Genomic DNA, 14338 nt, shown 5'->3' with positions numbered 1-14338 from the left:
GAATGATTGATTGATACTGCCTAACTGATGTTGACCAACTATGACTGACACTAAATGGGGCTTGACCCTGCTTGACTGACACTGACAGATAGTAACTAAAAGATAGGACTACTTGACTGACACAGACTGAGATTGAGTGACACTGAATGACTAACATACACAGAACACCAGATACTGATACTGACAGAAAAGAGCTTGACTGGCACTGAGTGAGAGACTGACTGACACTGACTGACTGACACTTATGGACTAACAGAGAATCTCAGAAACTGAATGCTAGAGACCAAATGAAATAGACTGACTGACAGAGTCAGACTGACCGAGACAGACTGAAAGGCACTAACACAAGCTGGCTGACCGAAACTGATGGACAAAGACTGACAGAAACTGACTGACAATGACTGAAAGTGACTGACAGACACTGCCACAGACTTCCACCGAATGACTGACACTGAATATAAGTGATTAATAGACAATGGGCCTCATTACACGGTAGGCGCTAAGGGATTACCAGCACCGGTAAGGTCACCGGTGCCGGTAATCCCTTAGCGCCCTACTACGAGGTCCCTCAGCGGGTCCCGTCCTTAACGCCTGGTCTGACCAGGCGTTAAGGATGGGACCCGCTGAGGGACTTCAGAGCTAATAACGGTACCGCAAATTGCGGTACCGTTATTAGCTCCTTCCCCATTCCCATTGAGCCCTATAGGGCTCAATGGGAATGGGGAATGGTATTTGGCATGGGGACTTACCAGGTACTCCAGGGTCGGAATGACCCGGTAAGTCCCCATACCGCCTACCCAGACCCAGTATGCGGTAAGGGAGTAGCCATGCCGCTAATAGCAGCATGGTTACCACCTACCGTGTAATGAGGCCCACCGACTGACTAACACTTATTGGCACTGAGATTGACAATGATTGACTGATAGTGACTGACTGACACTTCTCTTGACTGACTGACAATTACAGACTCACACTTACTGCCTGAAACTGACTGGTTGAGTGATGGCTCTAACGGTTTAACATAATGACAGTAACTGGCTAAAAAAGACTGAGACAGACTGCCTGACTGACAGAAAACGGAAATACTGACAGAAACAGACTACCTGAAACTGGTTAACACTATCGGGCACACTGACTGTGACTGAATAACTGACACTGACTGAATGACAATGCCTTTGACTTGCTAACTGGCACTCAGAGACAAATTGATTGGCTGAGACTGACTTGCATTGACTGAGATTGAAAGATATTCACAGAGGCAGACTGATTGACAATGACTGACAGATTCTGGCTGACTGAGAATGACTTAATGACACTGACCGGCTGAGACTTACTGACTAGCAGAGACTTACTGACAGTGACTGACTGCTACCCTATACAGGTCCTTGGAGGTCCAGGCACTCTATATACTCCCACAATATAAGGCACCATACACACACCCATACAGAGGCTGGTGCCCCCGATGTAAAGCCCAGGGAGTATCGTGCTTCTTTTGTATAATCTTCAGGATGGGGGCTCCCCTGTACAGATCACTGTAATCAACAGGTATGGTATGGATCTTATTTTGTGAGAAAAGGAGGAACATTGCACATTCATGTGGGGAGATGAATACCTTCAAGTAGGCATTGTAAGGAGACAAGACTCCCCTGATCTCCATATCAGTGAATCAGGCACTCTTTCCAGGTACCTTGGAGTAGAGAGGCTGGGCATGGAATGCCCAAACTAGACAAGGACAGCCCCAATGCATGTGACTGCAGAGTAGAGCCCCAGTGGATGGAGGGACTCCATTTAAACAGGCTTTGAAGACAGGCAGCCCCCTAGCAGCGCCTCCTTCAAAGATCTCTCACCACGTAAGATATTGGTTGCTATGTCTAAGCATGTTAAGCTTGCTTATGTACTATGATGGACCTATGCATATATGCGTATATCAATAGATAAAGGGAATTACACAGTACCAACAAACATCCCAGGGCAGATTTGTGCACACTACTACACACCGTCAAACTCCACCTGCACACCCGGGAAGGGACCCCAAGGATATCCCATTGCGTTATTGACTCCTGATCACTCAGTGCCTCCACTCATGACGTGTACATACTGACAACCGCAGTGCAAGTACGTGTGTGTTGGGTACATCTATACATAATCCACTTTAACATGACTCTTCTCTGTCCCATCCTTGCACCATCCCCAACTGGTAGATTCTCAAATTGCTAAACATCTACTGCAAGCCGTTGGCTCGGGGCGCTGCTCCGCTCTCTGTCTCTCTATTCACTTGTGCACTTGTGTCCGGTCAGAATACCTTGGCTTCGCACTGAACAGAACAGAACACATACAACAAGATGTTCACCCCGATTCGACATGAGTGCTTGTCTTAATTCTGCCGTGTGAACTGGTTCAAGGACTTTAGACCTTAGAAGAATTGCCCGTTTGCTCCTAAAGATGATGACTATTCTGGAGTCAAAGGTGAGTCTACGGTATGTGCTGGTGTTGCCTTGAGGTAGTGAGTGTAAAAGGTTTACAGTAGTTTAATGTATTTGCTACATTAGTATATATCAGATCCTGTTGTGTGCCTGAATAACGAATTCAATAAAGCCAGGTGGTATAAGAGCTTTGCAAGCACCGGCAAGGGCAGCGACTCTAACCCGGGTGCCTGAAAGTATGTTCAGGGAGAACCAGTTGAAGGTGGCAATTAGGCTCAGATCACTGGCCCACCTAGCTACATGCTCCCTCACATTTGGGAATGGCTTATTAAGTCTTGTTTTTCAGTTTGAATTATGGGACCTGTAGTCCTAGATTTAGAATTGAAGAAGTAGGACTACAATTTCAGAATGAAAAAATACAATGGGGCAAGCTGGCATTCCCTTTGTAACTATGATTATAGCATGTTACTTATGGTATGCATCTGCTTTTGTCATATAATGGGACTAAGAGGGCTTAATGCATCCCAGGCACCTTCCTGCATGCAATCTTAACACTCAAATGCAAAGACCATTTCATTATCAATAGAACACATATTCACAGCATTTAAAGGCCAACTCTGTTGACTTTGTTAATGCTCGTACTTCATTGCGAATGGCGGCAAATCGCCTTTTTATTGTTTTGTGCATTATGTGCATTTGTGGCCACAACAATGCTTTTTGAAGCAGGTGCATTATCATTTTAGAGGACCCACAAAATACTAAAGTAGAACTGAGAGGGACAACTTTGTCCTCTACTTAATAAAATCATGCACAATAAAAAAGAAAAAGTAACTGATGGCCATTTATTCAGCATTGCGCCCAGGTTCTTCACCTGATTTTGAAGTATTGTAAATTCCAAAATGTCATGTTCAACAAATATTCCAAAATGTTGCAGGTTCAAGAAAAAAAATGTGAAAATGAGAAAGATGCATATTTAGAGGAATCACAATGGCCGATACAAATGTGAAGTCGCGTAAAACCAGCTCATAGGCAGCCCTAAAGAAAAGCAGCAAGCCAGTCCCTACACATAGGCGCATACTCCCAACTAGGGATGTAACGGTATAACGGTATACTGTTAAAGATACCGTGAACAACTTAATTGAACAATAATAACCGTCACATTGTTTATACCGGTATAATATTTATCCCGTTAAGTGTGCTTTTCAATCTGATTTGGAAAGGCTGCAGTAAGCAAGTGCTGCAGTCTTGGTCTTCCACTGTTGTATATGGCGTCTGCCAAGGGGGCCTTGTTTGGCAGACAAGAGCATAGGGAAAGTGAGGCCACATTAGTAAATGCAGCTTTGCTGCTCTGACCGCTCTTTCTCTGTGATCAGTAGTGTCGGGTCAAAGATAAGCCGACTTTGCGCAAATTGTGTTGAACGCTGCCCAGTGCCTGAACCTTTGTGTTCCCCATGCAAAGCTGGTAACGATGAGCTGACTGACTGGCTCTATAAGCATACCGGAGACTCCAGTTCATAGACTCCGCCAGACCTGGATTTCATGAGCAAACTACAACAAAGTTATTTTGTTTCAGGCATTATTTATTTGAAAGGCAGCATACAGATTTGAAACTTTTCACACAGTCATGCTGCTCCGCGCTACAGGTCAGATCTTCTATGGTGATTGTCACGATTTTCAATTTGCAATTAGCAAGACCACAGGCACATCACAAGAGTGAGCTGAGAGCCTGAACTGAAAGTGAGCATTTTATTTTTCCATTTGTTCGTATGTAAACAAATGTAATAAAATGTTCAGTGACTTGCAAAACAGTGGAGCCAGGAGCACTTTGCTTAGCAACTACTCGGCCAGCAGGAGCAGAAATGTACCGATTCAGCCTGGCCCGGCATCATGTGCCATTAGTTCAGTAAGTTAAGGTCCTACTGCACTGACCAAACACACATTGGAACAGCTCTTGCTCTGGCTGTGCAAATTGTAAAAAGAACGACGGCGAGTGAAGTCATGCATATCGAATTACTCTCCCCAAGGTTTAGATACAAGGAACTTAAAGTTTCTCATGGTCATGGATCGGATAGCCATCCAGTTCTGTTTTAGCTTAGAATTCTGGGATTTGTAGTTTTCCCACCAATTTGAAAGAGGGGGAACTACACATCACAGAATTCAAAGGGGGGGAATGAACTGGATGCCCTTCGGATGCATGGCCACAAACAACGTTAGCTGTGTAGTTCAGGCATGGACTGGCTTTTAGGGCAATAGGCCCATGGCCGAACCAAAAACACAAAATGCTTGTGTGGGGCAGTTTTTTGGGTCAAAGTGGGGCCCTTTTTTGGCCAAAGTGGGCCAGTTTGATGAGTGACTTCACTATGCGGCTAATAGTTTTGACGACTGTTGCCGAATAGTCTTTTAAATGTACAATTTGCATCACATTTTATCAAAACTCTCCCCCTTAGGTACTATTCAAACAGTGTTCCAAAAGGAATAAATTCCCATTTTCAACTGTGGGCCACTTTTATGTTGGTGCCCGACACAATTTTAGCCCCAGTCCGACCCTGCTGTAGACTGTTGAACACTGGGCCTATCAGTGCTTTCTGCTAATAAATAAACTGTCCCTACTGTCCTCTGAGTAGATTTGCATATTGGCACTGGAGTTGTTGCTTGGCTTGATCCTTCACCTACCTTCTGCATATGGCACTGGACTCAAGCAGGCAGGACATATTCTACACTCATTTTGAAGTATCCAGAGCGATGGGGTGAAATATTTCTTAGTTCTATTCTCAATTTGTGACACCAGCCATGAAAGCATTCCTCTCTCTGAACTCGCATCACAAGGGTCCTAATGCACTCAGAGCTGGGGAAAACGGTAATGATGGGGATGTGGTGAGGTGGTGGTCTAGGCCATATTTGTGCCGATATGTATTTTAACTTTGTCATTTTCAAAGTGTCTTTTTTTTTTGCCCCTATCTTTAAGAAGGTAAATTAACATGTATTGCAAGAATCAAGAAAGAAATCAACAGCGGCCACTGAACGCTGTCCCTTTAGGATTACATGGTCAGTGGTGACTCTGACATCAGACCTTCATAATACACCAGGCTGATAGTAAATACGCTATAGTGATTAGATCACCATGCAACCTTTCGGTGTGTCTGTGTTGGCTATGACATTTTAACAAAAGAAACACAATGACATGGGTTTTCACACCGCACTTGAGTGACCTTTCTCCCTTTAATGGGATAAAGAGTTGTCAAAACAAACTTTTTGTCACAGCAAGGGGTCCTGATGCCCATGTCATGTGGTTCCAAAAAAATGCCAGTCAAGGTAATTTTCAAAACGATGACTTGTGACTGAGCAGCAAGCTCATTCCTCAAAATGTGCATTATAACACTTCCACTAGTCACTCTTTCATTCAAGGCGATCAACGAGGGAGCGCCAGGAAAGACCAATTCTGCAGCCTCCTTAGATTCCTGGAGGATCAGCTAAATATGTGCAGAGACAAGTTTCAAAATGCTACCTTGCTAGAGCTGGAAAATCCTGCCTGCGTATTCGTAAGTTAACTAAAAAAGCATTGACTTAATGGTAAGTTAAAGAACTTCACAATGTAAAAGTTCTTTTTTTTGGTACAAGTAGTTTCAGTTGGAGCAGTTTTTAATGCCATTCCATAAACCATTCCATAAACCACACGTGCCTGACACAAAACCAATATGTTAGCAATAGGAAGAATAAATACTGTGCCAAGAAGGAAAAGCATTTACTTTGGGTTGGCGGCTTTGGGGGTTTATATATTTATAATGGATAATGTTTTCTAAACATATGACAATGGGGATTTCCCTGGTTCTATCATTGAATTTACATATAATAAGTCACACCGCAAAATTCACTCATCTCTGCGGGTATTCCCTGCTGCCATACCAAAGGGTAACATGTCCGTGATTACGGAACACCTTTTGGCCTGCAAGTAAACTAAAGGCTGTAACGTAAAGAGAGAGAGTGTGTGTGTGGTTTATAGTCAAAAAGTCGAATCCAATAATGTCGAAAGTCAAAAAGTCGAAAACAAAAAGTCGAAAACAAAAATGTCGAATTATTTTTTTTGGTTGCTTTTTTTTCGAAATGGGGGGGTCCCCCCCCCTCCAACCCCCTTTTTTAATTTTTTTTTTGTTTTACCCCTTTTTTTTACCCCCAGAGCCCAAAAAAATATATAAATAAAAAAATAAAAAATTCGACATTTTTGTTTTCGACTTTTTGGATTCGACATTTTTGTAATTCGACATTATTGTTTCGACATTATGACTGGACACCTGCGTGTGTGTGTGTATGCGCACAAGCGCATATTACCATCAGCCTCCACTGATCTGTGGCATGCAGATTATCAAGATGGCAACATGTTCATCTTCACCAGTAGCCAGTGGGGGAGCTAAAAGCATAAATGACCACTTAAGAAAAGCTATTAAGTTTGCTTTGCCAGTCGCAGCATGGCTCCCCGCCCCCTCCTCCTCTCCACACGTGTGTTTGTGTTGTTTGGTGGAAGCAAGGGGTGGCATTTCAGTGGAAAGTATGTTGAAAAGCCCAATGCTGGCCCTGAGAGCCTGGTTTTGTTTGTGATGATAAATCTGACAATGTATGACCTTTTAAGAAAATATTTGTTAAGATGAGTTGACTCCACCTGCTATACCGCGATAACTATGATATACCTTAATTTGGCAAGAAGGTTATTGTACCGCCATAAAGCTAATACCGTGACACCCCTACTCCCAACAAGAACAAATACTCTGAACCAAAAACAGGAAAGAGTAGACCCATAGGAGCCGGCTCCCCACTTCCACACACATAGCTCCAAGCGTAGGCTGGCATCGGTGGTACCAGCAGCCGAGCAGACGCTGCCCGTCCTGAAGAGGAAGTTTGAGGGACCTGGTTCAAAGAAGTATGTATCACAAAAAGGTATCTGCTTTAGAGTTCAAATATCTTTTTGCTGGCCTAAAAATAGCCCCATTGCGAATGGTAAAAATTATTTTACTCCTTAATCAATCATGTTAACCCGGCCCCCCAACTTCAGAAAATTGGGAGTACAATACACACACTTTAAGGTCTTATCTCGAGCCCTGGTCATATGGTACCAGCTGACATGAAGTGAAAAGTAGCCCTCCGCAACAGACAAATATATATCAAAGTGAACCAGTAGATGGAGGATGACAGGATATTCTAATAGAAATTTTATTTATCAGTACAAAAATATATAAATGTGTATATCATTACCAATCTCCAATACATACAAATAGCATAAAATCAAATACAAATTTCAGCGCACACTGCAAGTTTCTCCGTCATTCGTTCACACACAAACTTCCACAATAGTAAAAGCTCTCTATTTTTCATTGTAACCGAACCTTTATGTTACACTATATTTCATACAGGTACTTTTACAAAATGTTTGAACCCTATCCTTGATATAGATGTCACTAGCTGTTCATTACAATTCTAAACAGTTCTTTTGGTCGACACATGTTTCGGTCATAGACTTGGGCACTGCCACTATTGCCCTTCTCTTTTTCAGACCTTCAACAGGACGTGCAGCAATAATCCTGTTGAATCTTGCCTTACATGGACTGGAGTGAGCCCCACCATCTCCATATATATACTTTGGAGATATGAAAAGGTGCAACGGAATCAATCCTTCACTGGTGCCTAGATGCAATGTCTTCAATCTAGTCCTTCAATTGTGCAGCCGGCTACGAATCACACAAACCCTCGTAGCTTTGCTATGGGACGATGTTCATCCGATATTCAGACAACAGATATGTTCTTTCTATTGATCTTTCCCTCAAGGGGCAGATGATTATCTCGGGTTCTTTGCAGACTTCATATAAATGGAATTTCCAGTTTCCTGTAGTGTTGGGTACCACAGCTACTATCTTCTATCCTCGCATCTGTAAAGGAACAATGTACAGCGTCTTCTGTATATCAAATGGACTTGAAGATTCCACCGAACTGCCACACTTTATCAGCGTTGTTGATGGTTCCTCACACAACAGGACATAACCATGGCAACACAAACAATGTAAAGCCCGCGCAATCATTGGAAATATAGCCACAATCAACATACCTCTGCAGAATGAACATTTTCTGACTGTATACACGTATTTAACATGGATCTTCAGGAGAGAATCCTGTTCTTAATTCTGTACAGATTTGTCTGTGAAGTCGCTTTTGGGGCTTTTTATCCCTCACTGTTCATTTGCACAGTTTGTTCAAATCCTTTGTGATTGGAGATACGCTTGTCCCTTTCACCACCTTTCAGAGGATCAGCGCGGAACGGTGGTGAAAGGGACAATCGTATCTTCAATCACAAAGGTTTTGAACAAGGGAGGGATAAAAAGTCCAAAAAAACGTCAGACAACAAGTGACTTCATAGACAAATGTGTACAGAATTAAGAACAGGATTCTCTTCTGAAGATCCATGTTAGTTACATGGTGAAACACTTGTAGAGTGATAAAATGTTGTGATATGTATAAAACAACAAGGCAAGGACAAAATATCCTTTGTTTTGCAAAAATTGGAAAACAAAAGTATCTTAAATTTTTGGAAAAATCGAATACAAGAGAAATAAATTAATAATGAAAAATGAAATCAATGCCTGGACAATGTGTTTTTGACTAAATTTGAAGCTTTCACCCTATAATTCAACAAATATAGGAATTGGCGCACACGTAAAGATACCATTTCATTGAATATAATATCTATTGTTATATTGATTGAAACAGTCACAATATAGGTATCTACTGTGTCGACAACCACGTACAAAAAAGGGGCAGATTCGCCTAGGACTTAAGCCAATTTCTTGACCGAAACATTTTGAATATAAACATTTTCTGACTGTGGTCGACCTAAATTATGTGCAGAAATGCTTAGGTGGTGTTTTTTTTTATGTCAGCGGAACACTCAGAGAAGGAATGACCGGGCTTTGGTGCAAAGAAACAGATACGTCAGTTAGTCAGACCTTGTTGGTCCAGGACGCAGCTCAAAGAAGCTATAGGCGACAATTGCACATAAACATTTTAAATCTCGGGGTGAAAGGGGACTAGTGAATTAACAGTGATACAGAGATCAATCAGAGGCAGGGGGTTCAATGGTACACTATCTAGCGTTCCTTCCTCCCCACATCAAACCTTCACAGACACGACGACTCTAAAGTGAAAGCTTGTGTGGTCGTTTGTTCCCCCGCCTCGCAAAACATAAGGGTGTTATTATGTCCTTTGCTCTTGGCTGTGGTGAGTTAAACCGCAGCAAGTCATTGGGGGTGCAGGTCTATTCAACTCACTTGACACAGAAGCAATTAGATCTGGGTAGCTGCTAACCACAGCTCTGCAGTTCGGTGCGTTTCCATCCTTTCTGCACCTGCCAGTGTTGCTGTTGTGCGACTGTATAATGCAGTATATGTACCCAAAGCACAGGACTCTTTTCCTTATCGAAGAAGAACCTGCCTCAGTCCTTTCTATGAGAGGTGCTCGAAGAAGGGACCCATGTATTCCTGAACGCTTAGACAACAAAAGATGCCTCTGCTCAGCCTTCCAGGGCCCTTACCATCCTCACCCTGCCAGGGCCCTTACCATCCTCACCCTTCCAGGGACCTTAACATCCTCAGCCTTCCAGGGCCCTTACCATCCTCACCCTGCCAGGGCCCTTACCATCCTCACCCTTCCAGGGCCCTTACCATCCTCACCCTTCCAGGGCCCTTACCATCCTCACCCTTCCGGGGCCCTTACCATCCTTAGCCTTCCAGGGCCCTTACCATCCTCACCCTTCCAGGGCCCTTACCATCCTCACCCTGCCAGGGCCCTTACCATCCTGCTTTCCCCAAAAATAAACGAAAGAAGAAATTGCTCTTTTTGTCTAACACTAGTGCCCATCTTGTGTAAACGTGTGCCTGCAGTCCCAAACTGAATGCAACACCTCAGTCATCCCTGGCATTAAAGGCTGCCAAATGCCATCCACATAGAGGTGCCTTGCGTGGCATTCCTGCCAGGGTTACATGTCTTTATACCGAGATATTGTATACTCAATGCCCATATATCGAAACATATATATTGAAAACCTTAATATTGAATGAATTTATTGGGGTGGTGGTTCCCCTCCGATCCCCGTTTCCCACCCTTAAAACCCATCCGGACCGTTTCCCCAAAAAATGTAACCCTTTACCCCACCCCAAATATATTCGATGCAAGGGTTTTCAATATAAAGGTTTAGATATATGTGGGATTCTATATGCAATCTAACACTGTATACCTCCTGCCACTATTACCCCCCCTTTGAATGGACTTGATCCACTGCCAGTCGTCTGATGGCTCTGGTGCCCACGCACACAGAAGTGTGGATAATGTGAATACCTGCCTGCTACTCAAGCACGTCGGCCAAGCAACGCATGCTTTTCAAAGTCGCTGCGACCGCAGTTGGCGCTGTATAAATCACCAACAAGTACATGAAATAAAGAAGTAAGTAGCGCTAATTGCTGCAAACACCCTGAGTGATGATCTTCGGTGAGTGCACATTAGCGACACACAATCCGAACACGCTATTATAATGCCACTGCACTAGTCACCTCTGCTAATAATTGAAAAAAAAGCTTGAAATTAAAAACACTATTTACATGTAATGTCACTTTTTTTATTTTGTGTATGCTCAGTCTACGGTCTGCCGAAGACCCATTCACCCCACAGCACATCGAAGCCATAACAATGGCAGTAAAACGCTTAACGAATTGCAAGTAGCATTAGATCACAGTTAAAGTGACTGGGGCCTATCCACGTGCAACTCCGTGCATGGATACTGCCGCCATTGGGGAGAAAGACTGATGGCTCCAGTCATCCGGACAAGGTGTTGCCATTTCGAGGCTAGTGAAGTCATTACTTTTTTAGGCTGAGTAGTGTGGGCTCCCTTTGCTCCTGTTATCTGACCCCTACCTGAGAAATAACGTAGCAGACCATTCTTGTTTGTGGAAAAATTGTAGGCCGTAGGCAATTTATTTTCTTGCAGAAAATACATAATACACACATATATCACATAATTTGCTTTTGGGCACATTGTGTCCAGTCTGGAGATGCCCAAGGCTTCTCCTCCCAAGTCTTTGTTACCCTTGGGCATCCGTTCCTGGGCACATACCGCCACACCTGAGTGGGTGTTACCTCGGCCGCTCAGGTCCCCCCCAAAAGTGCCTCTATTTGCATCCCCGCTCCTCCAGCGCCCTAAAAATGTTGTCAGAGAACACCCCCATTCCCTTGGTTGATAGATGCACCCCATCCTGGTGAAACATTTCTGGAATGTTCTGGGGAAGACTGTGTTTTATGAAATGGAGCCCTGTGCTCTTACAGTACTTCTCCACTGTTTTATTTAATTTCTTTCTTGCTGTTTCGATTGACTGATTCCGATGCGCCCCGTACCAAATTCTTTGTGCTATTATCTCAGGCATAAAGATTTCGGTCTTCCACCAACTGTGTGCTATGCTATGCAGGGACTCCTAAATGTTTCTCTGTAATTCTCCCCTATTTGTGCTGACCAAATCATTCCCCCCGAGGTGTATAACTAGGTACTCGGGGGGTTGGGGGGGTCCCTGAAGCCGATCAGGTCCGACAACCTGTCGTGAATGTCCTCCCAGTGCATCCCGGGAGGCCCCACCAGGATGTGATTGTGGCTTTGAAGTAGAGTCCTTGTTTCAGATCCTCATTCCACCTGCCTGCCCGTGTCACGAAGGAGTGCCCCACTATCCATGCCGATTTGTAGGGGGTCGTCTCTGTGGAGATGGAGGAGATAGAGTGTTCATATCAGTTCCTCTCTTATGTACTTTTTAAAACATTATGATTTCCACCCCCCAATCTTTTTCACACCTTTTGCTCCTAGGCCCCCTGCCCACGCCGAAGCAGCTGCCCCTATCTTGAATGAGTGTGTACCAAATTCAGCTGGGTCCCATCCTGCTTTGGCTACTGCTTTTTTAAATACCGCCTGAAACTGGTACCTGCTGAGTGCACTGCCATTCCTATGTATTAATAGTTGCCCGCCGACCTCTGGACGGATATCTAAGAATTCTTGGGTGATGCATCTGGGACAGTGGTCCTTCTCTCTGATGCAATTGAGTTCTATTGCTCTCCCCTTACCTGCCTGGTCGGTCTTGGATTTCGTTAACATTATGGACATGCCCTTGGTTCCCATGCTAATATCGCTCTTTGTCAGGCCATCGCCTGCTATTGTGTTCCGTGCCACCAGTTCCCCAATTCTAAATGCCCCATAGTATGCCAGGGTAAATGCTGGCCTGAACAAAGCTGTTTCATATGTGCTACTGCATATCCCTGGCAATACTTTTAACAGAATTACTAATTTCCCAAAATTTAGTGGCCTTCTGCTTTCCGGCTTCCTCCCCTCTAACTTTGCCCACCCCTTCATTGCATATTTTATTCTGGGGCTGTCTGTTGGATCCGCTACCCCGGCTACCTTTGTGGTGTACGCTACTGCGGCTAAGTGTGCTGCTGCCCAGCTCTTCTTTTTACCTTTGGCAAATGGCACTTCCAAAAATTCACACATTTTCTCTGTTGAAATTCCACCCACATCTTGCACTCCTGCTTCCACCAACACATATTTTACATGCTTTTCGTACTGCTTAACCGTTTTGTACGTTAGGGCGTTCCTGGTCAGCTTGTCTATGACCCGTTCTGTTTCCTGTGGTTTTCCTGTGTCTTCTGAGTTGACCTTGTAGTCAACCGTTCTTTCTTTTCTAGTGCTTTTAGCGGTACCCATGCCTTCCGTGGCGTGGGAGCCCCCTCCTTGTCGGCGTCCGGTCTCAGCTCCCTGAATTTTCCCCACTGAAAACGACATAAGGCATCAGCCACCACATTTGCTTCCCCAGAGATGTGCCTCACCCTTATGCATATATTCATTTTTAGGCATTCCAGTGTGATTGCTCTCATTAACTCCATTACTATTGGACATGACGCGCTCCCCCTATTCAATACGTGTACTACCGCCATATTATCTGACCATACTGCCAACTCCTTGTTGTTCAGTTCCTCTCCCCATGTGCACAATGTTACCCAGATTGGAACGAGTTCTAGCATCGTTATGTTCTTTGTCCGTTCTGCCTCCTGCCATGCTTTAGGCCATTTTCCTGCACACCACCTTCTCCCTAGTATTGCGCCAAATCCAAAACCCCCTGCCGCATAAGTGAATAACACCCTTTTCCCCTCCTCGTTTATCGGTAAGCGCCATATCACCGATCCATTGAAAAACCTCAGGAATTCTGTCCAAATTTCTATGTCTCTCTTAATTCCTCCTCCTAGCCTGACTCTGTGGTGGTCCCTCTTGGCCCCCCTTGTTCTCAGCTGAATGCTCCTCTGGAATACTTTCTCTTGCGGTATGACTCTTCCCGCAAAGTTCAGTTTCCCTGCCAATGGTTGTAGTTCTCTTACGGTAGCCTTGTTCCTCCCTTTCAGCTCTTTCATTGTTTCTAGCAGGTCTGCTACTTAGTCCTCAGGGATCCTGCATACCCCTTGCCTTGAGTCAATTTCTATCCCTAGAAATTGGATAACCTGTGTTGGGCCTATTGTTTTTTCCCCAGCCAGTGGAAACCCCCACTCACTTGATATCTCTATAAATTTGTCCAGAGTCGCTTTGCATAGTTTTGATCCCTTGGGCCCTACGAACAAAAAATTGTCCAGGTAATGTACTATGTTGGCCTCCCCCATTGATTTTGTGACTGGCCATTTCATGAATGAGCTTACCCTCTCAAAGTATGCACATGATATGGCGCAACCCATAGGTAGACATTTGTCGATTAAGTATTCGCCCTCCCACTCCATACATAGCCATCTCTGCGATTTGCTGTTGACCGGCAACAGCCGGAAAGCTGACTTAATGTCCACCTTTGCCATCCATGCCTCTTCTC

General features: G+C 44.2%; 1 protein-coding gene across 5 annotated transcripts in view; it reads right to left on the bottom strand.

Moving 5' to 3' along the window:
* Positions 1-14338, bottom strand: part of COBL (cordon-bleu WH2 repeat protein) — a 1669181-nt gene that overhangs the window by 898957 nt on the left and 755886 nt on the right. The window lies entirely within an intron of this gene.

This window comes from Ambystoma mexicanum, chromosome 5p (genome assembly GCF_040938575.1).
Source record: "Ambystoma mexicanum isolate Mex_15411 chromosome 5p, UKY_AmexF1_1, whole genome shotgun sequence".
Taxonomy (NCBI): domain Eukaryota; kingdom Metazoa; phylum Chordata; class Amphibia; order Caudata; family Ambystomatidae; genus Ambystoma; species Ambystoma mexicanum.
Note: the sequence above shows the minus strand (reverse complement) of the source record. Positions and strands in the feature narration are given on the sequence as shown.